Source organism: Nycticebus coucang, chromosome 4 (assembly GCF_027406575.1).
Source record: "Nycticebus coucang isolate mNycCou1 chromosome 4, mNycCou1.pri, whole genome shotgun sequence".
Taxonomy (NCBI): domain Eukaryota; kingdom Metazoa; phylum Chordata; class Mammalia; order Primates; family Lorisidae; genus Nycticebus; species Nycticebus coucang.
In genome coordinates this window covers 117063866-117091468 of record NC_069783.1, presented here as the reverse complement: position 1 = coordinate 117091468, position 27603 = coordinate 117063866, and the positions used below count along the sequence as shown (strand labels likewise).

Sequence of the window (27603 nt, the reverse complement as noted above, 5' to 3'; positions counted from 1 at the left end):
CATCAGCGGCCCCCAACCAAAAGGAACTTAGTCCTGACTCCAGGTGGAAGGCCCTTGTAGATGTTTCTCCCTGAAATACCACAAAGGGCAGCCTCCCACCTCCTTCCTGCCTCCTACCTTGATTGCTCATTTCATGCTCACAATAGTCACATTAAAAAAAATACCCACCAGATGTTGCAATCAATAAATTATACCTCCCCAAAGGCGTAGGATGATGGAAGTGCTGTTGGGGCATGGAGGCGCGAAGGCACTCAACAGCAGTGGTGTGCAGAAAATTCATCCTTATTCTTTCCTGTCTTCCTTTCCCCTCCCCAGCCCCTAGGATGCTGACATGAGCAGGTGTCAGCAGGAAGACTCATTATGACACAGGGAATGAGATTTTTAATGGATCCTAAAGGAAAGGATGGAGAACAAGGGGCAGCCAAACCACAAAACATTTTCCACATGCCCGGCTTGTGTGAAGGCCCTTTTGGAAGGAATTTATTCCAAGCAGAACAAACAGCATGCCAAAGGGATGCTGTGGTTCCTCAATGTCCTCAGAATGTCAGGGGGATCTTGAGTTCCAGGTAACCTTTTCAGCCAGACTAAATTCCATTCAGTTCTTCCAAAATTCCATGCCCTCTCTGACATGTGGACTTTGCAGGTGCTGTGCCCCTACCTGGAACTCCTCTGTCCCTCCCACACAGAGCTCCTCCTTGCCCTGGCCTCAGTGACCACGTGGCTTCTTCCTGGAAGCTCTCCCATCACGACCCTCTTTGGGCTTCCGCAGTCCCCTGTGAGGGAGTCCCCTCCCTCCTTGTGCATTGGAGTGCACCAGTGCATTTTTGGAGGGGTGCCAGAAAAACATATATACTTCTTAAGAAAGGAAAAAAACTATATTAAATTTGTAATACTCAAGACACAGTTGACTTCTGCATTTATAAGAGGTGCTCAATGTGACTTGTATCCATCTTTTGTTATTGGTATACATTGAGCATCATAGCTGCCTTTCCGCAGCTTCTGAATGTGTGCACACAACTGAAGACAGGATTGCTTTGCAATCTGGCTGTTCATTTATTGGACCCAGCATCCAATCTGTCATGCACATTTAGGAAATAAATCCAATTAAAAACACAAAAGTTGGGAGTAAAAACAATGTCTCTAAGGCAAAGACATTTCACTGGGAAATCAAGATGACCTTCGATGAGGTGACAGTGACCAAATGCGTAGCACATAACAACCCACAAGCTCTGTTCTGTTCATCATCATCTTTTATTAATGGTAGCAGTTACTGGCGTTAACATTTTCCTTATCTTATAGAACAGTGTTACCCAGTAAGAGACTGTGAAAACAAGGGCACAGTTGAGTGGTCCGTCAACTTGCTGAAATCCTACAAATTACCAATAAGAATTAATTGAGACCTCTCCTTAGGAATATCTTCTACGATCTTTTCACCAAATTTGGTGTGTTCTTTTTATTCATTAAGTTTTTCTGGAGATAGTTGTGGGCTTTTTAGTAACTTGGCTTTTTTTTGACATACAAAATTTGCTGGTTCTTTTTTCAACCATCTCTCTTTAGGGGCAAGCCACTTGATCAGAAAAAGATAAAATATAGATTGTAGGAAAAAAAGAGTCATAAAATACTCACTGTTCTTTATCACTGAAGGAAGGCAAGAAAGGAGAGAAAGAAAAAAATGAATAAAGTTAGGTAAGAAATGTTGTAACAATATCAGCCCGTTTGGTTGTGACAATCACAGAGTTTGAAGGATGATGATCGACTTCCATTTTTCCCGACTTCCATTTTTTCCCTTCACTCCAGCACGTCTAAAACAAGGCTGCTCCAATGTAGGGCTTTAAAAGCATCATCTTTGACTAAATTGGCCAATCATTTCAGCTTATAAATTAACTACAACAGAACTCTGTAAGCTGAACACCTGAGGGACTGTAACAAACTGGTCAGCATGGGGAGGTGGTCAGCGTAAGGAACTAGGCCTCCTGGACTGATATGTACATGTGGTACATGTCTGGTCTATGAAAATTAGGTCAACTTATGGAGGTGGTCAAGGTAGGGAAGTGGCCAGCTATGGACGTTCTACTTCATTGAGCACATATATTTGAACAATGGTTTTGGGGGTACTAAAGAAAAATCATTTAATCATAACATGATCATCATCTTGGTTTTTGTTATTCCAAATACCGAGTGTTAAGAATCATACGTGGTATAGCAATAAACCCTGAACGGTTGAATATATAATGCCCCAGTTTGGGGAAGCAAGTTCTTTTATTCTAGAAAGGAGCCCAGCGCCTCCGTTTACCAGGTGTGTAATCAAAGGTAGGTCATAGCCTCTCTTCATGCCTCTGCTTCTACCTCCCATTTCTGGCACTCTCTGGTTTGCAGACTTGAAAGCTAGATAGAAATATCAACTGTCAGAGACCAGCATTTCTCCCCTTTTATTCACAACATGGACAGCGGAAACACTGCCCTAACCAAGCAAGGAACAGGTGCATTCCTTTCTTTCAGATCTCCCTGCTGTTGGTTTCAAAGACAATGAGTAGATTCAAGGAGGATAAGAGAGGAAGACATTTGAAAATCACAAAAGCAGTAAGTGTATCTCGCCAGTCAGCAGATAATTAAGACAAGATTTCTTAACTTACTGGAGAAAGACATTAAAAGTGTCTGCATTAGCTCATTACCACTGCAGAAGACCAGACAGCATGTGTGATGACTGTAATTCATCCATTAGCATTTATTGGAAAATAATTTTAATATCTGAAGAAAAAGCAGTGGCAATCAAGCCAGCCAGATGCATCCAGAATGCCAAGCTGTTTCATAGGAGCCCAGGAGCGCTTTAATGAAATGGGGTCCAGACTGTTTGAATAATTCTAATTTAATTGTAAGGCAAATTGTTCGGCTTCATATCGACTAAAGTAAACTCTGATGGATGGGATTTTAATTAACTGACATTTCTTAAATAAAATAAATATTCTACCCACTCTATCCTTCAGGCAACTGTTTATCTTACAGAGACACTTTTTGGCTGATGAAATATTCTCTGCAAAATAAGTTTGGCTCCAAGAAGACATCATGAGAAGGACTTTGGAAACGAGGAATTTCCTATCAAAAAGGAAACCAGTGGAGTTTAATAATCTCTTCAAAAAATGTAAAACTCAAAAATGGGAAGAGGTTTTAATTAGAAGCACTAAACAGGCAGGGGATTTTTTTTCTTTGGGCTATATGGTTGAACTAAATATTTAGACAGACTCATCATTAATACTATTATAATTAGGCCCCAGACAATTAAAGCAAATCTTTTTTTATTCAGTTCTGGGATTGCAAGAAAGTAAGGGAATTCTCCAAGACCCTTCTCCCTTTAAAAACAAATAAAATAGACTTCATTGACATGAAAAAATATTTTCTCCCCAAAAGACTCTGTTATGAAAAAGAAAAGACAAATTATAGACTGAAAGAAAGTATTTTGCAAAATGTATAGCTAACAAAAGACTTTTATCTATAACGTTTTAAGAATGTGTAACACTTAATAACAAGAAGATTAAATTACCTCTTTTTTTTAATGAAAGGGAGATTTGAACATACACTTTAACAAAGAAGTTATGTGAATAATAAAATTACATAAGAAATTATCTAACATCATTTATTAATAGGGAAATGCAAATTAAAAACTAGAATGAGGCTGGGCATGGTGGCTCACACCTGTAATCCTAGCACTCTGGGAGGTTGAGGTGGGTGCATTGCTTGAGTTTATGAGTTCAAGACCAGCCTGAGCAAGAATGAGACTCTGTCTCCACTAAAAATAGAAAAACTGAGGCAAGAGGATTGCTTGAGCCCAAGAGTTGGAGGTTGCCGTGAGCTATGATGACGCCATGGCACTCTACCCTGGGTGGCAGCTTGAGACTCTGTCTCAAAAACAAACAAACAAAACCCCCAAACCACAATGAGGCACACTCTTGAATGGTCACAATTAAAATGATTGATCATCCCGAGTACTGCTGAGTGGGAAAGAAACTGTTCTCTCATACATTTCTGGTGGAAAGTTAAGATGGCACAACCACTTTGGAAAAGTGTGACAGTTTCTTTAAAAAATCAGAACCAGCACAAAAACAGATGTAGATGTATGGAACAGAATAGAGAATCAAGATATGAACCCAGCTACTTACCATCATTTGATTTTTGAGAAGTCTATCAAAAACATTCGGGGGGGGAAAGACTCCCTATCTAACAAATGGTGCTGGGTAAATTGGCTGGTGACCTATAGAAGACTGAAACTGGATCCCCACCTTTCACCATTAACAAAAATTGATTCTGGCTCTGGTGCCCATAGCTCAGTGGTTAGGGCACTGGACCTGGCAGCTTTGAACCCGGCCTAGGCCTACTAAACAACAATGACAACTTCAACAACAACAACAAAAATAGGTGGGTGTTGTGGTGGGTGCCTGTAGTCCCAGCTACTTGGGAGGCTGAAGCAAGAGAATCACTTAAGCCCAAGAGTTGGAGGTTGCTGTGAGCTGTCATGCCACAGCACTCTACCGAGGGCAACAAAGTGAGACTCTGTCTCAAAAAAAAAAAAATTGATTCTCACTGTATAAAAGATTTAAACTTAAGACATGAAACTATAAAAATACTAGAAGAGAGTGCAGGGAAAACACTTGAAGAAATAGGCCTGGGAGATATTTTATGAGGAGGACAACTCAGGCAATTAAAGCAACACCAAAAATACATTACTGGGATCTGATCAAACCAAAAAGCTTTTGCACAGCCAAGAGCACAGTAAGTAAAGCAAACAGACAACCTTCAGAATGGGAGAAGATTTTTGCAGGTTATGCTTTCGACAAAGGTCCGATAACTAGAATCCATAGAGAATGCAAACTAATCAATAAGAAAAGAAAAAATAACCCCATTTCTATGTGGGCAGGAGACTTGAACAGAAACTTCTCTGAAGAAGACAGGCGCATGGCCTACAAACACATGAAAAAATGCTCATCATCTTCAATCATCAGAGAAATGCAAATCAAAACCACTTTGAGATACCATCTAACTCCAGTAAGATTAGCCCACATAACAAAATTCCAAAACTACAGATGTTGGCATGTTTGCGGAGAGCAGGGAACATTTGTACTCTGTTGGTGAGAATGACAGCTAATACAAACTTTTTGGAAAGAAGTTTGGAGAATACTCAAAGACCTACAGTTTGATTCTGCAATTCCTCTACTAGGTATATACCCAGATGATCAAAAATCATTTTACAACAAAGACATTTGCACCAGAATGTTTATTGCAGCCCAATTAATAATAGCCAAGACATAGAAACAGCCCAAGTGCCATTGACCCACAAATGGATTAACAAATTGTGGTATATGTACACCATGGAATACTATGCAGCCATAAAAAGATGGTGACTTCACATCTTTTATGTTTACCTGGATGGAGCTGGAACATATTCTTCTTAGCAAAGTATCTCAAGAATGGGGAAAAAAGTATGCAATGTACTTAATACTACTATGAAATGAATATATAAGCACCTACACATTCATATGAATGGCAAAACATAACTATAGTCCAAAAAGTAGAAGGGAAGAGGAGAGAGAGAAGAGGAGAGGGGTGAGGCGGGAGGAGGGACGGTATTTGGGGGGACCTCACCTCATGTGCATGAGGTAATGGTACATTTCAAAACTATTAAGAAAAGAATATAATTGTGATGAATATGTTAATCAGTTTAATGTAAGCATTTCACATTGAATATCAAATCAGTACACTGAACCCCATAAATGCGTCAATGTATACAGTTATGATTTAACAAAAAAAAAATGAGAACCTACCTTATGACCAAGACTTCTAGGTAATTACCCAAAAGAAATGAAAGCGCATATATATATATACACACACACATATATATGTGTGTATATATACATATATATGTATATAAGTTTATTTGTATTATCCAAAACCCGAATGTCCATCAAAGGATGAATGGACAAATGAATTGTGGTATATTCACATAATGGGATACTATTCAGCCAACAAAGGGGACAAATTATTTTTTTATTTTTTTTGGTTTTTGGCCGGGGCTGGGTTTGAACCCACCACCTCCGGCATATGGGACCGGCGCCCTACTCCTTGAGCCACAGGCACCGCCCAAAGGGGACAAATTATTAACATGCGCAACAATATGATTAGATCTCCAAATAATTATATTGATTGAAAGAAGACAGGTATCTCCTTCCAAAAAAAAGAGTACACATTGGATTATTCCATGTATGTAATATTCTATGAAATGCAAACTAATGTATAATTGTAGAAAGAAGATTAGTGATTACGTAGGAATGGGGAAGGGGGCAAGAAGGAGGTATCACCAAAGGGCTCAAAGAAGCTCTGGGGACCGATGGGTATGTTCATTACCCTGATCATGGACATGGTTTCATGGGTGTACGCATACATTTAAAAATTATCAAATGTGCTTCGAATTACTTGAAATGTATACTGTTGAAGGTGCATTTATTATACCTCTAGGAGGCAATTTAAAAAGAAAAAGAAAACCCTGCCAACTGAATTCAGAACAGGAAGCTGTGAGCAGCAAGCCTATGAAATGCCAACACTGTGTTCAAGAGGCTGACACTGTGATGGGGAAGGGAATCCGAGACCCCCACACTGAGCTAGGCCCCTTAAAGGGAGCTAACACAATCCTGGATGTGCAGTACATCTAACTCCTGGAAGAAGCAAATGTGACTATCTTTGAAGAAAAATGTTCCCAAGGTAGGTCCCCAAGGTTTTCACAGTGAGCATTCAAAGAAGTGAATAATTATGATGGAAAATCTGCAGGGACAATCAAACAACAGACTTATACACTGTCACGGACATCAGGCAGTGGTGTGCTGTTAACGTTTAACAACTGGCTTTCCAGAAGGAAAAGCCCTCCTGTGACTGCTTTCAACTGCCAGTATGATATCACTGCACGAGCAGTTGGAGAGGAATACACAGTAGATGCCTTTTATAGGATTTCCACCTTAGAAGTATAGGAGACATAAATAACAGAGAATATCAAAAGATAATAAAATTATTGAAAAGTTATAAATTTTGAATAGTTATCACCTTTGTGTGTAATATAATTCAACTATAAATTTATACAACTTAATTTTGAATAATGGCCATGTTTAGTAACCAGCTCACAAAATTCTTGAAAATTTAAATTGTATTTTAATGAACCCTTTATGATACAGATCTAGGACACCACTGATTCAGGTATCATATAATTATTAGATATAGAACGTGAAATTACTACATGTGAAATGTTTAAAGAAATAAAATACAGACTAAAAAACCTCAAATAGCCAAAACATTACTCAGAAATAAAAACAAAGCAGGAGGAATCATGCTACTAGACCTCAGACTATACTATAAATCAATAGTGATGAAAACAGCATGGTACTGGCACAAAAACAGAGAAGGAGATGTCTAGAACAGAATAGAAAACCAAGAGATGAATCCAGCTACTTACTGTTATTTGATCTTTGACAAGCCAATTAAAAACATTCAGTGGAGAAAAGATTCCCTATTTAACAAATGGTGCTGGGTGAACTGGCTGGCAACCTGTAGAAGATTGAAACTGGACCCACACCTTTCACCATTAACTAAGATAGACACTCACTGGATAAAAGATTTAAACTTAAAACATGAAACTAAAAACACTAGAAGAAAGTGCAGGGAAAACTCTTGAAGGAATCGGCCTGGGTGAATATTTTATGAGGAGGACTCCCCAGGCAATTGGAGCAGTATCAAAAATACATTACTGGGACCTGATCAAACTAAAAAGCTTTCTGCACAGCCAAGAACATAGTAAGTAAAGCAAGCAGACAGCCCTCAGAATGGGAGAAGATATTTGCAGGTTATGTCTCCAACAAAGGTTTAATAACCAGAATCCACAGAGAACTCAAACGTATAAGCAAGAAAAGAACAAGTGATCCCATCGCAGGCTGGGCAAGGGACTTGAAGAGAAACTTCTCTGAAGAAGACAGACACACGGCCTACAGACATATGAAAAAAGCTCATCATCCTTTATCATCAGAGAAATGCAAATCAAAACTACTTTGAGATATCATCTAATTCCAGTAAGATTAGCCCATATCACAAAATCCCAAGACCAGAGATGTTGGCGCGGATGTGGAGAAAAGGGAACACTTCTACACTGCTGGTGGGAATGCAAATTAATACATTCCTTTTGGAAAGATGTTTGGAGAACACTTAGAGATCTAAAAATAGACCTTCCATTCGATCCTACAATTCCTCAACTAGGTATATACCCAGAAGACCAAAAATCACATTATAACAAAGATATTTGCACCAGAATGTTTATTGCAGCCCAATTCATAATTGCTAAGTCATGGAAAAAGCCCAAGTGCCCATCGATCCACTAATGGATTAATAAATTGTGGTATATGTACACCATGGAATGTTATGCAGCCTTAAAGAAAGATGGAGACTTTACCTCTTTCATGTTTACATGGATGGAGCTGGAACATATTCTTCTTAGTAAAGTATCTCAAGAGTGGAAGAAAAAGTACCCAATGTACTCAGCCCTACTATGAAACTAATTTATGGCTTTCATATGAAAGCTATAACCCAATTATAACCTAAGAATATGGGGAATGGGGAGAGGGAGGGGAGAGAGGGTGATAGGTGGGATTATACCTACGGTGCATCTTAGAAGGGTACATGTGAAACTTAGTAAATGTAGAATATAAATGTCTTAACACAATAACTAAGAAAATGCCAGGAAGGCTATGTTAACCATTGTGATGAAAATATGTCAAATGGTCTATAAAACCAGTATATGGTGCCCCATGATTGCATTAATGTACAAATAAATGATTTATGATTAAATAATAAATAAATTTTAAAAAAGGAAATAAAATATAGACTAAAAATTGAGTGAGGAGTAAGAAACTCAAAAAATATTTAGGATGATAGTACAAAGAATGAAAAAAATACTTTTTGGAAATAAAATATGTAACTAATAAAATTCCAAAAATACAATAAGATGGTTTAATGGTAAATTAATATGCTCCAACATAGAGAGCATATGAAAGATACGAAGAAATTGCCCAAAATACAGGAAAGTAAAGCAATATAAAATATAAAAGAGAAGATGAGCTGTATGGAAAAATCTAGTACATATCTAATCAGATTCCAGATGGGGAAAAATAGGGAGAATTTAAAATAGCAGAGCATTTGAAGAGATAATGCTGAGAATGTTCTAGAACTGTTGAAAAACAAGAATCCACTGTTTCAGGAAACACAACATGCACCAAGTAGGAAAAAACAATAAGAAATACATACTTAAGCCCACGTTACTGCGGAACATCAAAGAGAAAAACTTAAATGGAGGGATGAATATTTACAAAGGATGGGCAATTCGTTGACTAAACACTCCTAGCAGACACTCTTGACAACATCACCACACCTTCGAAGTCCACATAGAATACTTCAACCTTCAAGAACAAGGGACAATCAATGTAACTTGCTTCTGTGTACCTCAATGAATCCCCAACAATAAAAAAAGAACAAGGGATAAATTGATGTTTTAAAATACATAAAATCTGAGATAATTTACCAACAAATGATAACTTCACCAAATGGAAGGAATAAGTAAAGTGATGCTAAAAGCAACTAAGAAGGTTTGAGAATCAAACAAAGAAACTAGAAAATAGGTAGATGTAAATATAATAATGTCTAATATATGGGGTTAAATAGAGGATTAAACTATAACAATAGAAAATAATAGCATATAGGTGGGGAGGGTAAAAATTGAAATGTTAACAGAGTGTTTCAAGCAGCTTGTGTTGAGACAGTGATCAACTTTAGACACAGTTAGTTATGAATGGTAATGCTTTAAGGATAGCCATGAAAATAATACAGAAAAACAGAATTTTAAAAGCCAAAACCCAACTGATGAAAAGGTAAGGAAAGAGACCAAAAAAAAAAAAAAAACATAGAAAAAGAGAGACAAAGAGAAAACATAAAATAAGAGAGTAGAAAAGCTAAACTATATAATGGATTGACAAACTATAGCTTGCAGGCCAAATACATTCAACCCCTTGTTTTTATAATTTTTTTCTTTAACACAGCCATGCCCATTTGGGTATATATTGTGTATGTCTGATTTTGCACTATAATGGTGAAAGTTAAGGAGTCACAACAGAGAACTTATGGCCTACAAAGCCTAAAATATTTACTATTTGGTCCTTTATAGAATTTACTGATAATTAAAGTATATGTAAATGGATTAAAATCATCAGCTAAAAAACAAAGATTATCACATTGAATTAGACAACATCAACAAAAAAACAAACTCAGCTACGATTTAATAATAAAAAAAAACTTTAGCTAAATATTCTTTATAGTTTCTTACCTGAAATGTAAGGGAACCAAAAGATTGAAAATAAAAGGACTGAAAAATACCAGCTAAAGAAAGTTGGTGTTGCTTTTTAATAACAAACAAAATAGAGTATAGGCCAACAAAATTATAAGCGATAAAGATGAAGACAGACATTACATAATGGTGAAAGGTTCAATTCTTCAGTGATATATGCCAACGCTAAACCTGTCGCCACCTAATAGAACCACAAGGAGAAACTGAAAATCCACCATGACTGAAGGAGACGTCAACATAATACTCATAAGCTGACAAAAATACAGTTAAGGTAAAAACATTTATGAACACAGTTCATAAGCTTGCTTTAATATGTGCGACTGACCTTACAAACAATAATTAGACAAAATGCACCTTTGCCTTTTGTAGTCACTGAGCATATCAAAGAATCAGTATCACATAGGTCACGTTCTCCAACTAAAATGCAATTAAATTAGAACTTAACAGCAAAAGTAATAAGTTAAGAATCCCAAAACATTTCAAAATTTTCGAATGTACCTCTAAGTGACTCTAGGGTTGAAATAGAAACAATAAGAGAAATTTAAAAATAATAGAAATGAGAAATAATGAAAATACTACATGTTGAAACTTGTGAGATAATTTGAATGTGTTACTCTGTGTATCACATGTATAATTACTAATTTTAGAAAAGAGGGAAGGCTTATATATTAATATAATATGTTAGAGAGTAACAGAAAGCCCAAGAAAGTAGGAAAGGATTATCTAATAAAAATAAGAAATGAGTGATAGGAAATGACAGGGCACTATTGAATAATGGACGAAGAAAGACATTCCCTTTTCAATCTTCTTTCCAATCTTTACAATTATTTCAAAGAAAAAGTCTCAGTTTGATGTTCCTTAGACTGAACCAGTTCTTTACCACTTTCTGAGCTCACTTTTTAAGTGGAAAGCAGGTCTCAGATACAGAGCTTTGAGGAGGCTACAGTTTGTAGCTATAATATAATAACATTTTTCCTTTAATTGTTTATTTGTATTGTTGCCTTTGTTAATAGAAAGCATGAACTAATTACCTATTTACATCCATTGGGACCTAAAATTTTTTTAGATAAGAGTGTTTATGTTTTGTAAGTTGTCAATTTAGAGAAAACAACATTAGAGATGTTTTGTAGATATGGAGAAACATGTAAAGTAAATGCTCAAATAACCAAGTTTAGGGAAATGCTACTCTCCCTCCAATCAGGAAAGATCTTTGTTAAAAAGCCTTTTCACATTCCTTGGGCAAGCCACAACTATTAGCACATTTATTCCTTCTACAAATATAATCATATTTAAAAAAATAATAATAATAATCATATTTTGGGGACAGCGCCTTGTGGCTCAGTAGGTAGGGTGCTAGCCCCATGTACCAAGGGTGGTGGGTTCAAACCCGGCCCGGCCAAACTGCAACAAAAAAATAGCCGGGTGTTGTGGCGGGCAGCTGTGGTCCCAGCTGCTTGGGAGGCTGAGGTAACAGAATCACCTGAGCCCAGGAGTTGGAGGTTGCTGCGAGCTATGTGACGCCACACTACTCTACAGAGGGCAATTAAGTGAAACTCTGTCTCTACCAAAAAAAAAAAAAAAAAAAAAATCATATTTTTTTCCCTACATAGAATTTAAATTCTTAAACTGGCTCTAAAATACTATACAACATATAAAATCCCTAGTTAAAGAAACTTAGATGCCATCAATTTCAGGGAGAGGAACAGAGACGGTTAGGTAACATGAATGTCAAAAGTCTACAAGGCATCGGAGACAACAGGGAACGGTGGGGATTGTGGAAAATTGGAAAGCTCTTATCAGTCTAAAAGTATCAGCTGCTACTCAGCTCCTACTGAGTAGGTGGCATAGTAGAATTTTGGTCCATTGTTGTCAGGTCTTCTGATCTTTTGAAAACATGTCAGAAATCTGGATTTTATGTGAAATCTATGACCATGTTCAAAATAAAAAAAAATACTTCTGCAAATCAGAGTCAGACAGTAGCCTGTCAGTTTTTAATCTCTGAACTAATGCAACTTCCTTATTTGACTGCTGAGAAAACTGAGGCCCAGAGAGGGAAATAAATTTGCCTATAATCCATAGTAAATTAGCTCATACCCAGAATTAGAACCCAAGTATTCTGACCACAGGGTTAGTTCTCTTTTCAGGCCACCTCTAATATGGCATGTGCAGAATTTATTCTTTCTCTTCCAATCTTGCAAATTTGCAAAGGGAAATGTTTCTGTGACGAAACTCCCTTTAGGTTCCTTTCCTTCGCCCAGCCCAAGGAAGGAAATTCAATTCTTTTCCTCACTATTCTTTCCTTCCTTCAAGTGTAGAATTATCAGAACATCATTGATTCAAAACCAGCCGCTCCCAGGAAGACTCAGCTACTTACTTTGACTGAAGGGGTCGGTCACCAGAATACATCCAACGGTTGGAGCTGCTGCTGAACACAGTGTCAGTCATGGCAGACGTCTAGTGCTCCTGGAAGACAGCAGCCCAGAGAGAACATCAGCCTGTTATTTTCCCAGTCCTTATTTCTCGAGTTCCTATTCTGTGCTATGCATGCCAGGGCATACGGAGAAGAAAGAGAACCTCATCTATTTTTTCCATTGTTTAGAGGGAAAGTGTCTTACTGGAAGTCACAGCTACTTTACAGTAAGAAATGTAGACAGATGCCAGAGCAGAGAGATTCCCTCCCTTAAACCCAGTTCTTCCCATTACTGTTTATATAAGGCCACACTTCCAAAGGTACCGATCAGCGTTCTTAACTCAAATCCATCAAGGTCTTTCTACTAAGCATGTCATGTGAATTATTTACCTTGGAGTCACCCCTGGACTTTTTATTTAAAAAAGAAATGTCCAGGTGGTGCCCATGGCTCAGTGGGTAGGGTGCTGGCCACATGCACCAGGGCTGGTAGGTTCAAACCCAGCCCAGGCCTGATAAAAGGAAAAAAAAATATATATATATATATATATTTTATCTCCAAACTATGAAAAAATCTATTGGCTTGATCTTTAAAACAGATTTAGCATCTGTCCCCAGCTCTCAGTCTGCAGTGTTGCTGTGCTAACCCAAACCACCACTATCCCTGCTGGACTTACTGCAGTAGCCTCCTCCTTGGTTTCCCTCCAACTGTCCTTGACCCATTTCATTCATTATTTATAAGAGCTACAAAGTAGAAACAACCCAATATTTACCACCGAGGAGTGGATAAACAAAATATGGTACATCCAGGCAACGTGGGATTATTTGGCCATAAAAACAAATGAAGTTCTGATACATGCAATGACCTGGGTGAGCCTTGAAACATGGGGCTCGGTGAAAGAGTCAGACATGAAGGCCACATAGTACACAATTCCACTTATGTGAAGTGTCCAGAATAGGCTTAGTGACTGCCTAGGGCTGGAGGTGGGGGTGGGGCGTGGGGTACAGGTTTCTTTGTATGTAGTAATAAAACCATTCTAAAGTTGATTACAATGATAGATGTACAAGTCTGTGAACAAGTGAAAAGCCACTGAATTTTCCACTTCATATAGGTGAATTGTGTTATCTATGGGCTTTACCTCAATAAAGAAAATGGTAGCACCACTTTGGAAAACGGTGTGGTAGTATCTGTTAAAGCTACACATTTCTCTACCCTATAGCCCAGGAATTCTACTTAGGCATACGCCCAAGAAATAAAAGTACATATGTTCTAAGACATGTACAAAAATGTTCATAGCAGCTTTCTTCATAATAGCTAAAAACTGGAAACCATTCAAATGCCCATCAATGGAAGAGTAGATAAATCAATGATGGAATCACAGTGGGATGCTGGTGAGCAGTGAAGACAAAGCTCTGATAGACACCTGTAACAACACAGACGAATCTACAGATACGTTGGTGAAAGAAGCAGGAACAAATGAGAATGCACCATGTGACAGTGTTGACGTGAGAGGTTAAGAACAGGCAGAGCTATTTGGCAGTGATAGAAATCACAGCAAATCTACTGCTAATTTGGGGGAGGGTATAGATTGGGAAGGGGTAGGAGGGTGCCTCTGTGGGGTGAAGATGTTCTGTATCTTGATCTGGGTAGTCATTAACCAAGTATATAAATCTGCAAAAACTAAACACTTGTGTGTCCTTTATGTCTTTCCCTTTACCCAAAAAACAGCAAGTCAGGTTACTCTTTTGCTCAAGAGTATTCAATGGCTCCCCATTGCTCTTCGACTAAAATCTATCCCCCTTAGCACAGCCTGACTCCCTGTAGCCTCTTTCTTTTCTTTTCCTCTTATTCTTCCCATTCCCTCTTCTCTATCCTTGCAAGATTTCCTGCTGTTTCTTGAGCCCCACTTGGTGTTCCCTCTGCCTGGAATCCTTCTGACACATGCTTGGCTCACTCTTTCCCTTTGTTTAGGGTTGTTCTTAAATGATGCCTCCCCCAAGAAGCCTCCTGACCACTCAATTTAAAACATCCTCTCCTCCATCTCCTGCACTCTGGTTTCCTTTAATCTGATTTATTTTTCCCTCATAGCTCTTATCACTACCCCAATTTAATATAATTTGTTTGTTTTTATATTTATTTGCTTAGAGTTTGAATCTCCCTGTCAAAATGTAAACTCCTTGCAGAACTCTTTCCATTTTCTCTGCTGCTTAATCTCCAACACCATGTATGGTGCCTGGCACTTACAAGGAACTTCATAAAGATTTCCTGAATGCGTGAATGAGTCTCCATCACACGAAGTCAGTCCAGCTAAGCTCAGCCAGGCTTATTCCTCTCTGAACCCACCTCCCTGCCCTCCAAAGTTCTCACCAAAGAATAAGGGGACAGGGCCATGTAAATTACCCTAATTATTTAAAAACCAAACAGAACTTGGAACTGTGTGTGCAGGGGGACCTAATTTCCCTTTAGGTCTTGTTATACACAGTCTTGCTCTCCCTTATGCTGAATAGACCAGAGTTGGGAGGTGGATGCAGAAGGAACTCCATTTCCTAGCCTGCAGCCTTTGGAATCATGAAATCTTTGTGTATGTATGAAGGGGCAGGGACCAGAGAGGGGTGCTGCTTTGCATGTAGCAGAAAAGACTCCTTATAGAAAAGCTATTTCCTCGGCTCCCATGTGGTTAACATAATCTTCCCACATTACTGACCATTTCACTGTTTCCACTTCAAAAACAGAAAGAAAGGAGAGACAGCTCCTGTTGGGAAGAAAATCTGCTGAAAGGAACTTTAATGTTTCATTATTCCCTGTGTAAAAAGTAGGCTTCCCTGAAGCCCCTAGGGGACTCAGGCCCCGGCTGGGTGCAGAGCCTCAGCCCCTGGTAAAGAGCTTTCTCTGCTGCCCTTGATCTGGACAGCCAAAACTGCAACTGAATACCTTGGAAATGCTGCCCTTGGAGGACCCCAGGAGGAAGGGTGGGCTGGGACAAGGGAGCACCTCCCAAGAACTTTCATCTTCCTCAGGGTAAAACCTGGTGGCCAGCCCTCTCCTGAACCCACCAGGAGTGCGTTTCCCACTCGAATTCCACCTGCAAAGCCCAAACTTCCTGGCTGACTACCTGGTAGAAACCACCCAATCCATCCCTCCAGGCCAGAAGCCAGCCTGGACAGCCCTGGTTATTATACCTTGGCCACTCAGGGCTCTAAATGCACGGAACATCCCAGGACTGGACTCTGTTCAGAGCTTGCCCCAGCCTGGACCAGGAAAGGAAAACATCTGAGCAGTCAAGGCTATTTGAATAACTAGAGAAACAGCCCCAGGGAAAGGAGGTCCTGTGTCCTAGGCAGATGGGGGCTGTGGGGAGAAAGATGCAGGTGGGGGAGGGGTTGTAATGTTGGTGCCCTGTTCAGATTCCCCATAAGGCTGGTGCACCCTCCTCCACCCTCTAGGCATGTTAGCATCTAAGAGCTCACAGAACACCATTTTCCAGAGAATTGCCCCCAGGCAGCAAGAACTGCTGAGCAGAGATGCCAGAGAGCAGCCCAAAGCCAGTGACCAGCTGATAAGGAGAGGGTAGGTGGGATGGGTCTCCAGATCTCCCCATGGACTAGGCTGAGGCTAGACTTCAGCTGAGGCCACATCTTCATCTAGCTTCCACACTGCCCTGTCCTGCTTCCTTTGGGTCTTTGCAAGCTCCTCCTTAGAGCACTCCCTGAGTCCATTACTAGCATAAGAAACCCCATCTCAGGTCCTGCTTCTAGAGAACTTGGCCTTACATGGGACTAGACAGGACAGTCTTAGGAAAGCATGGTTCTGATCCACAAGCTCACTACATCTCCAATGAAGGTCCTAAGATGTTCTCCTTCCTACCTGCCTGCAGCTGATACTCCATGAAGGCCAGACAGGATCTCAGATTTGAGGGTGAGTCAACAGAAAAGGAGGAAGTCCAATAGTGAGTCTCTGACAATTTCAGAATACCCCCCACTCTTTCCCTGTGCCTGCTATGGAGAAACCATCACCATAATAGCCAGGAGACCTGAGGCCCAGGGAAGACCAGCAGAGGGAAAGCAACTATGTGTATCAGACACAAAAGTATAGATACAGTGTGTCACATAAACACAGTAGACCCTCCATAGTTCACCTTCCTACACTGATCACCTCCTTAAGTTGACCTAATTTTCATAGACTAGACATGCACCACACGCACATATCAGTACAGCAGGCCTAAAACAAAGGTTCTACTCTATCTAGTATACGTAGCCTGTCTTTCCAGTCCTAAGATCACTGCAGAAGTTCAGTGTCACTGAGTTGGTAAATTTCAGCACTGACTATACTCTATCACACACCAGGCACCTGTGAAATTGTAATTCCCTTTTCCTGCTTCTTCTATACAGTAGAACCTCTGGAAGTTGACCACCCAAGGGACTGTAACAAACTGATCAACATATGGAGGTGGCCAACGTAAACAACTAGGCCTATTGTACTAATACCTGCCCATGATGTGTCTATAAAAATTAGGCCAACATAAGGAGGTCAATGTAGAAGGTGGTCAACTATGGAGGGTCTACTTTAGTTGATCCAATAACAATCACTAACATTTCTTTGAGCATCTGCTACATGCAATGTTATTTGCTTTAATTCTTGCAATCCTACTACAAGGTAGATGGTATTATCTCATTTTACAGATAAAAAAAATTCAGTGGTGGGATTACACCAGCGGTGCATCTTACAAGGGTATATGTGAAACTTGGTAAACGGTCTGTGAAGCTAGTGAATGATGCCCCATGATTATATCAATGTACACAGCTATGATTTAATAATAAAAAAAAAAATTCAGGTTCAGCACAGTTAAGTCACCTGTTCAAAATTGCACAGCTACCAAGTAGCAGAAGGATTTGAACCTTGACTCCAAAGCCCATGTACTTACTCACTATTCTGTTCACACCTGTTCATTCTTCCTGGGCTTTGGGTTGTTGGGTTCTGATGAGCGTCTGGGAGATTGGTAAACATCCAGTCCTGGCCCTCTGGCCTCTGGTTGTATTCTCACCTCTCACCCTCAGAAATGAACAGACACCTGCCCACCCAGGCCCCTGCCAGGTGAGTCTGAGAGATCACAAGCCTCAGCTTGGGTAGGGCCAAGAGAGTGGCTTAAATCCAGTTCTGCAGCTGCAACTTCAGCAAGCATAAAATGACTTCCACTCCCAGAAGCCAGAGCCTCCAGCTCTTTTTCCTTAACTAGATGGAGACGCCCCTATAGGCCTGGTACAAGCTCTGAAGAACAGTCTACTTTCACTAACAAAAGCAACAATGACACCTGAAAGTTAAAATATCGAGGGTTTGTTGCATGCTAGGCACCTTTCAAGTTTTATCTCATCCAACTCTCACAATAGCCTTATGAGGTAAGTGTTCTTATCCCATTTTACAGATGGAATGACTGAGTCGTGGAAAGTTTAAGTGGACTTCCCAAGGCCCTACTTCAATTCCTTCAATGAAGCAATTGCAAGGTCTAACCATAAGCCCTGGTTAGCTGGATGATGGTTTGTGTGCCTGGTGGAGGACTGCAGAGCTGTAAAGAATGACACTACTTATGACGGATAGGGATTGCCAAGGAAAAATTGTCTAGTGAAAAGATCAAAGTGTAGGACAATGGTCCAGAATGCCAACATCTGTGTACACAGGGGAAAATGTGCTTTTTGGTTGATGTGCATAAAGTATCTCTGCAAAAATTCACGAGGAACTGATAGTTTTGCTCACGTCTGGGGAGAGGAGCTGGGGAGCTGGGGCTGAGACGGGAAGATGTTTTAGGATCTATTCCTTTGTATTTGCAACCTTGTGGATATGTGCCCTATTCAAAAATAAAATGAACGTTTTGTTTTTTGTTTTTGTTTTTACAAAATATAAAGATAATAAAGCACTTCAATGAGTGCCCAGAGGATGAGATTTAAGACCCTCTCCATGATCACTAACAATTGCCGTGATACTTTTTTGCTATTCTTCCTATACTGAACTATGCCCTAGTCACAGTGGACTTTCCAACTCCAGGTCTTTGCCTCTGCCGTTCTCTCTGCCTTGACAGCATCCTCCTTCCACTGTCATGTGGCTCTGCTGGTCTCTGCTCAAATGTCACCTCCTCTAAGAAGCAACATCCCTGACCATACCATCTAAGTCACCTCCCCTCACCCCATTGCTCATTGTCATCAAGTTCCTTGCCTTTATAATAATTATCTTGATTTGCTAGTCTTCTTCTTTATTTATTTGCTGTTTCTCTCTCCACCTATTCTGTAAGATCCCTGAGTACAGAATCCAGGTCTATATTTGTTCATCAAGTTTCCCCTACAGTGCATACAGGGCCAGCTTCACAGGCCTGCGACCCATGCAGTTGAGCAGGACTCCCGTGCTCAGAAGGGCTTTGCACTTAGCTGAATGCTCTGCTGTAATTGTCTTGAAATTCTTAATAATTTTTGAACAAGGAGCTGTACATTATCACTTTGCAGCCAGTCCTGAGTATATAGTAGGTGCTCAATAAATCTTCACATAAGTTATAAAGCTCAGTGAATGCAGTGGGTACCCAATAAAGCTGCCCATAAGTGACTGCCTTCACATCCTGGTGCTGAACCTTATGCCACTCTGCATGTTAGACCACAACAGAGACCCTGTCCTAACTCCAGATAGGCCTACGTTCCAGAGCCCTCCCTTCCCCCATCAGCAATTTGTTCTGCCTGCTTCTCCCCTGGCTCTCTTTATCATTGGTTGCTGAGGAACAGTGGTTCTATCCCCCAGAACTTCCGAGGTCTTCTGCCAATTGTAGTTGAATGGAAAAAACAGCTCAAAGCCCATTTCGTTTTCTAGCTGTGGCAGATGTCTGAATGTGACCCAGCAGGGCTAGGCTGGCAGGGGCTTTCTGTGGCACTTCAGGGCACTGCAGGGAACCAGAGTGAACTACAGCTGTCTGTGTGGAGTTCAATGCCACAATCAACCTCCTTATCCCAACAGTCTTGGAAAGAAACCAGATGATTTGCAGCACAACCTGCAACCACCAGCTTCAGTGCCCAGCTCCGTCCCTCCACCTGTTTCCCTGCCCATCCTCTCGCAGCGTATCACAGCTCAGTTAGGTATCTGGAAAAACTCACTCAGACTATCTGATGGGGAAGGAAACGCACTTACAGGATTCAGGCCTAAAATACGTTTTGTTCCACTCATGCAGGATTAAGTCAATATCTTAAATGCATAGAATTTAATTAAAAATGGAGACTGCCAGCTTCTCTTGGGCAATTGGAAGAATCAAAAAAATATTTATAGGACATTTACTATATGCCAGACACTACTGTAGGCACAGGGGACACAGCCTTAAAACAAACAAAGACAAATAGTATTGTCCTCACAAAGCTTCCTTTCCAGTGGGAAAGGCAGACAACAAACAAACAAGTCAAATATAAAATGCGTCACCGGTGATGAGAGCTTTAGAAAAAAAAGAAAGGAGAGGGGATTGGGAAGTGGGAGGAGAGCTTGATTTTAAATAGGTAGACAGAGGGAACCTCACTGAGAGGTGATATTTGAGAAAAGTCCTGAAGTGGGTAATGGGCTAAGCCATGTGGCTGTCTGAGGCAGAGAATTTCTGGCAGAGGAAAAAGTAAGTGCAAAGGCTCTGGGGTGGGCATGTGTTTGGTGTGTTAGAGAAATGGCAAGGAAGGCAGAGTGGCTGCAGTGGAGTGGGCAAGGGTGGGGGCTGAGATCAGGCAGTAGTGTTGGGGGCGGGGGGTGGGCAAGTCAGAACACAGGGATCATTCAGGCTTCTCATCTGAGTGATGCTGTGGGAGCTGGAGCAAGGCATTGTGAGTAGTGATGAGAGCTGAATATACCCTACTCCATCTCCAAGAGGCATCTAGCTTGGACTATTTTGACAGGCTCTCAGAATTTCTACATACCCTTGCCAGGGAAAGGGCACTTGGGGCAGCAAAGAGGGAAGATGGCAGTCCCCCATGGCTTTGTCAACCACGCTTGATAGAGCTGAGAGCCCCTCTGCTCGCCTGCCTGCCTGGCCATGCCTCCCTCCACTCTCAGAGCCCTGGCAGCCCTTCCATGTCCACTACGTCCTGATAGTGTGAATTGCTAAAGTTGGCTTCCCCTTGTTCCTAGAGCCACATGGGACATCCCCAGCCTCTCCTGAACCAGGCTAAAGCTAGAATGACAAGGGTTTGGCTCCTTCCAGGCTGAGCTGGTTGGTGTCGGAGATTAGGGCAGAGACAGGCCTGAAATGTGCGAGAGACAAAGATGACATTGTGCTCCTGGCCTTAAAACAAAGTAAACTCACTGTCACCTCCGCATGATTCTCCCACAGCCAGAGAGCAAAAACAGAGGGTTCCTGCCACGAGCCTTCAAATAACCCTACAGGGCAGTGCCAATTTTACAGGTGCTAAGGCAGGCACAGAGTGGCAGAGCTGTCCCCTAGTGCTCTGCCACTTACTAGTTGCAGGGTCTAAGATAGCGGCTCTCAACCTATGGGTTGCAACCTCTTTGGGGGTTGAACGAGCCTTTCTCAGGGGTCACCTAAGTACATCCTGCATATCAGATATTTACGTTATAATTCATAACAGTAGAAAAATTACAGTTATGAAGTACAATGAAGATAATTTTATGGTTGGGGGTCACCACAACATGAGGAACTATATTAAAGGGTCGCAGCATTAGAAAGGTTGAGAACCCCTGGTCTAGGCAGATGCTTCATGTCTGTGGGCCTATTTCCTTACCAGTGAAATGAGGGTAGTCATCATAGCACCTCCTCATAACAGCTGCTTAGGATATGTCTGGCCCAGGGCTAAATGCTTGCCATGGACAACCTCATTTAATTCTCCCAAACATCTGTAATGAAGGTACAAGTATTGCCTCCATTTTACAGATGAGGATACTGAGGCTTAGAAAGGCAAATGATTTGCCTGTCCAGCTGGTGATTGGCAGAGCAGGGATTTTTACCTACAGAATCTGATGCCAAACTCTACATGCTTAATCACTATCATCTACTAGACTGTCTCTGGGATTGTTGTGAAGAATAAGGTATGAAGGTGCAGGTGAAACAGTCAACTTGGTACTTGGAATATAGTGCAGGCTCAGTAAATGTTAATTATCAGCACTGTTATCATCACCCCATCATCGTTCATCAGTAGTCTTTCTCTCCAACAGCAAAAGTGAGTCATAACTTGTATGATGAGATTTGAAGAATCGGTAGCTTGCCACTGTGCTCTGAATTTCCTTCACCAGGCTCGCTTCCTAAAGGTCCATTTGGCCCACTCTTTCTCTCTCTCTCTCAGGAAATAGAGGTAAGCTCACTGCAGAGGGGATGGTCTGATTGCAAAAAAAAAAATAATGCCATTTCTTCCATTCCTATACCCCTGACACTTTTAGCTCCTTCCATGTAGAGGAAAAATCTGTTTTTCTATCCTGTATTGGCTCTAAGAATTTTCTGTGGCCATCTGGACTTTTCAGAGGTTTGAAAATGCTAGCCTGCTAGGAGTTGGCCTCTGCTCTTACTTTTGCAACCCTGCAATCATGATGTGAGAAGCCATGTTAGTCTGCTGGAGGATGAGTGATCACATGGCAGGGGGCCACTGTTGTCCTAGCTACTAGGGCTGCCCCATCATACAAGTCCCAGCCAACATACAAGCTGACCACAGACACATGAACAGCCCAGCCACGATTATCCAAAACCAGAAGAACCACCCAGCTGAACTCAACACAACTGCCAACCTAAAGAACCATGACATAAATAATGGGTTGTTGTTCCAAACCACTAATTTGTGGGGTAGTTTATTAAGTAGCAAAAACTGACCAATGGAGCAGTCTATTGTGGTGGGAAAATTGCTGGCCTCAGACCTAGATTCCTGGGGTCTACTAGTTCCCCTCCTTATTTTCTGTGTGACTCAGGAAAGTTTTGCATCTATAAAATGATAATATAAAAATTCCTATCCTTGTCATGCCCACTTTACAGGGTTATTGGTAGAGGAGAGCTTGAAAATATAAAATGTTTTCTAAGTATAAGTCAGGCAGGACACTGTTAATATTATTCGAGGATAGGTGGGGAAGAGAAACAGAGATCTAAATTCTACTGTTTGCTTAGGGCTGTGTGAGATACTACTGTAGATATGTGGAGTAGACAGCTCTTATTTATGCCTATCCAGCACTTATATGGATAGCTTTTGGGGGGTAACAATACCCAATTTTCCTTCAAGAAACCATCCCTCTCTCAAATCAATTTGTGTGGCTCAGGTGGGGTTCACCTAAACCTGGTCCCTAGAGGTGTCAATGCCTGGCCAGTTAGTGTATTATCCCCCTTAGGCTGCTGAGATTGGTTCAAGGACAGGCACATGACCCAATCTGGGCCAACAAAGGCCTGCTCTAAGACTTTTGGGGAAAAGTATTTCACATTGTATATTGAAGCAGTACCCTGAACCCCATAAATGCATCAATGTACAAAGTTATGATTTAATAAATAATAATAATAATAAACTAAAAAAAAAAAGAAAAGCATTTCTCTTTTGCTAAGCTGGTAGGGCAGAAGTCTATAGCTACTACTGAGCAGTTCTGCTATCGCATGGGAAAAGCCTGTTGAAGAATGAAAGCGGAGCTGGAAGATAAAGACTAATTCCTGATGATGCTGTTGGGATGCTGGATCTAGCCATTTTGGTACCATGAGCCAATATGCCCCCCTGAATTTTTGATTCCTCCCAAATTTTAGAAGCCAAATCCAAGCCAAACTTAAGAGAAGTTCCACAGTTGTAGCCCTCCCGAGTTCTCTCTGTATGCCTTCAGGGTGAGACCACGCAACCTGGAAGCAAACAGGTGCTCCAAAGGCAACTGAAGTTGGCTGAGCCCTGGAGAAAAATATACCACCCTTCAGCTACTCCTTAAATTTCTCCCTCCCCCATCATGGAGGTTGGGTGGAGCTGCTAAGCTCCATGGAGGAAAGGAAATGTTTCTAAAGCATCCTCACCAAGGCCCGCTGAGACCCTGCACTGGCAATTAAAATTCAGTGACAATAAACAACACTAATTAAAAGCAAAACTAAGTACTTAATAAGACAAATGAGGTGGCAGTATTAAAAGTCAGGATGAGAGAGCTGGCATTAATTAAAAACAAAGACTAATTTCTTCCCTTTTTCTAAAAAGGCTATGTGTGTGGTACGCATGTGCATGTGTGTGTGGGAGTGTGTGTCTTGAGAAAAGATTTAGATTTTGTTAATGTACAAAATGCACTGGGAGAAGGCAGATCCTGGGATTAGTTCTGCATGGGGTAGGGGTGAAGGTGTCTTCCCAGAAAAGGGAAAAGTTGGGCTAGACCTTGAAGATTGAGCTGGGTGTATGGAAAACAGGGAGGAAGGGGAAACCAGAATGAAAAGAGAAAGTGGAACCCAACGATGAACCCCTGTCCTTGTGGGGTGATGATAGTGCATAGCACGTCTCCATTCAGACAACTCCGAGTTCCATTTAAAGATCCAGAGCCTAAGATCCCATGATCTTAACAGACCATTCAGCAAGGTGACTAAGGGTACAGGTTTGAGATGCAAGCCCATTCTGCCATTTATGATCCAGGTCACCTTGGACAAGCTGACTGACATTCCTACACCTCAGTTTCCTTATCTGTAGAGTGAGGGTACAAATAGGACCCATTTCCAAATGAAACTGTGAGGATTAAATGAGATAATATATGTGAAGTCCTTAGGCCAGAACCTGGCACAAAATACTCCCATGTCAAATGGAAGCTACCAGTGATTTATTATTATTAAGAATAATCTGAGTTACGTTTTCCTAAGACAGTGGTTCTCAACCTTCCTAATACCACAGCCCCTTCAGACAGCTCCTGTGGGTCACAACCCCATAGGTTGAGAACTGGGGCCCTAAGAGATAAGAGCCCAGTTTGGGGACTATAGTGAAATGTCTCAGTCTTTTTGAAACCAAAATATGTGGAGGATGACAATTATGATGATGGAAATAATAATAATAGCAATGCACTGCTCCTAATAAAATAACAATTCTAAAGCAAGGGTCATTTGTCAGGTGCTTTGGCTGCCTTTGGGGTTGATCACTAAATATTTTTGCACCCCACCCCCTACCCACTGTGGAGTAGATCGCCCCTCCCTCTCCCTGAGTAAGCTAAGAGTGGCCACATGAACTGTTTGGGCTAATGAAGGTTTCTAACTGGAAACTTTAAAGGCAGTCCATACTTCACCACGTTCCCCTTTTCCTTTCTTAGCAATCATGGATGTATAAAGATGGAGCTTCTCTCAGTCTGGGCCCCTGAGTGAGGAAAATTCGGAGCAGATGCTCCCTGATAATTCACTAGATCCAGATAACATGAGTGAGAAACGAATCGGAAATTTTCGCAACTGTCTGTTCTCACAGCACAACCTAACCCCTTCCAGACTGTGCTTATTTAGGAACCGAACTAAATGTTTCACTCGCGATATCCCATAAACAATTCTAAAAAATAGGGTCTTTTATTATTCAGTGTCACAGATTGGAAAACTGATGCCCAGAGAAGTAAAAGCATTTGCCTGAGGACACACAGTCGGTAACCACAACAGGGCACACAGAAATAAATGCAGTGCATGACTCTCTCTGACTGCAGGGCAGAGCCTCCAGGTCTTCCCGGGCAGAATGCCTCCTGGTAGATAGGGGAACCCCAAACCTTTCCTTCCTTCGCTGGTTATGGAGTGCCTCTGAGCCTTGAGTTTATAAACCTAAACACCAGACGCTGCTCACAGAATACTCTTCAAACGCTCCCCTGCATAGTCCAGCCAATTACCTGATTCCTTGATAAAGCAGAAAGTTGCTTTTGTCATGTTGTTAACTGAGCTTATCTCTGCCTCAGCCTTGCTGTGGTGAGCAAGAAAAAGGGAAAAGCTCAGGACTGATTTCTGCGCTCACACATGTGCACACAGACACACTGGCCCCCGAGCAGGGAAATGTAATTAGACAGGTCTCCATGTTAAAACAAGTCATTTAGCCTAATGGCCCCTGGCTGCCACTCAGGCCCAGGCTGCAATGAAATTCGTTCTGATTAAAACTCAGCTGGAGCTGACTTATCTGCAAGCCCTAAATCTCATCATGCCATGGGAGACCACAAGTATCATTCTGCTCCCTCCTCTGCCTCAGGGATAAAATACTCAAAGCAGATAGGAGCAATTGTCCCTTTAAAATGGCAGCAATATACAATTTTAATGCAATCCCTACTGTCATACTTTAAAGATCTTTAAAAAATACTTTGTTTTATATAGAATCAGAAAAAACTTCAAATAGCCAAGACATTACTCAGAAATAAAAACAAAGCAGGAAGAATCACGCTACCAGACCTCAGACTATACTATAAATTGATAGTGATCAAAACAGCATGGTACTGGCACAAAAACGGAGAGGTAGATGTATAGAACAGAATAGAGAACCAAGAGATGAATCCAGCTACTTACCATTATTTGATCTTTGACAAGCCAATTAAAAACATTCAGTGGAAAAAAAAAAAAAAAAAAACATTCAGTGGGGGAAAAATTCCCTATTTAACAAATGGTGCTGGGTGAACTGGCTGGCAAACCTGTAGAAGATTGAAACTGGACCCACACCTTTCACCATTAACTAAGATAGACTCTCACTGGATTGAAGATTTGAATGTAAGACATGAAACTATAAAAACACTAGAAGAAAGTGCAGGGAAAACACTTGAAGAAATCGGTCTGGGCAAATATTTTATGAGGAGGACTCCCCACACACACCCAGGCAATTGAAACAACACCAAAAATACATTATTGGGACCTGATCAAACTAAAAAGCTTCTGCACAGCCAAGAACACAGTAAGTAAGGCAAGCAGATAACCCTCAGAATGGGAGAAGATATTTGCAGTTTATGTCTCCAACAAAGGTTTAATAACCAGAATCCACAGAGAACTCAAACGTATTAGCAAGAAAAGAACAAGTGATCCCATCTCAGGCTGGGCAAGGGACTTGAAGAGAAACTTCTCTGAAGAAGACAGGTGCACGGCCTACAGACATATGAAGAAATGCTCATCATCCTTAATCATCAGAGAAATGCAAATCAAAACTACTGTGAGATATCATCTAACTCCAGTAAGATTAGCCCACATCACAAAATCCCAAAACCAGAGATGTTGGCATGGATGTGAAGAAAAGGGAATACTTCTACAATGCTGGTGGGAATGGAAACTAATTCATTCCTTTTGGAAAGATATTTGGAGAACACTTAGAGATCTAAAAATAGACCTGCCATTCGATCCTAAAATTCCTCTACTAGGTGTATATCCAGAAGATCAAAAATCACATTATAACAAAGATATTTGTACCAGAATGTTTATTGGAGCCCAATTCATAATTGCTAAGTCATGGAAGAAGCCCAAGTGCCCATTGATCCATGAATGGATTAATAAATTGTGGTATTTGTACACCATGGAATATTATGCAGCCTTAAAGAAAGATGGAGACTTTACCTCTTTCATATTTACATGCATGGAGCTGGAACATATTCTTCTTAGCAAAGTATCTCAAGAATGGAAGAGAAAGTATCCAATGTGCTCAGCCCTACTATGAAACCAATTTATAGCTTTCATATGAAAGCCCCATAACCCAATTATAGCCCAAGAAGAAGGGGAAATGGGAGAGTTGGGGAGGGGGAAGGATGGGTTGAGGGAGGGTAATTGGTGGGACCACACCTACGGTGCATCTTACAAGGGTACATGTGAAATTTACTAAGTGTAGAATATAAATGTCTTAACACAATAACTAA

General features: G+C 40.9%; 1 protein-coding gene across 10 annotated transcripts in view; it reads right to left on the bottom strand.

The window, feature by feature from the left end:
• RPH3A (rabphilin 3A) overlaps nt 1-27603 on the bottom strand; it is a 325966-nt gene that overhangs the window by 66399 nt on the left and 231964 nt on the right. For all 10 annotated transcript variants that reach the window (XM_053588109.1, XM_053588112.1, XM_053588113.1 and 7 more), the window contains one exon: nt 12783-12883. The gene's annotated coding sequence lies outside the window, so the exon portion shown is untranslated. The remainder of the gene's footprint in view (nt 1-12782; nt 12884-27603) is intronic.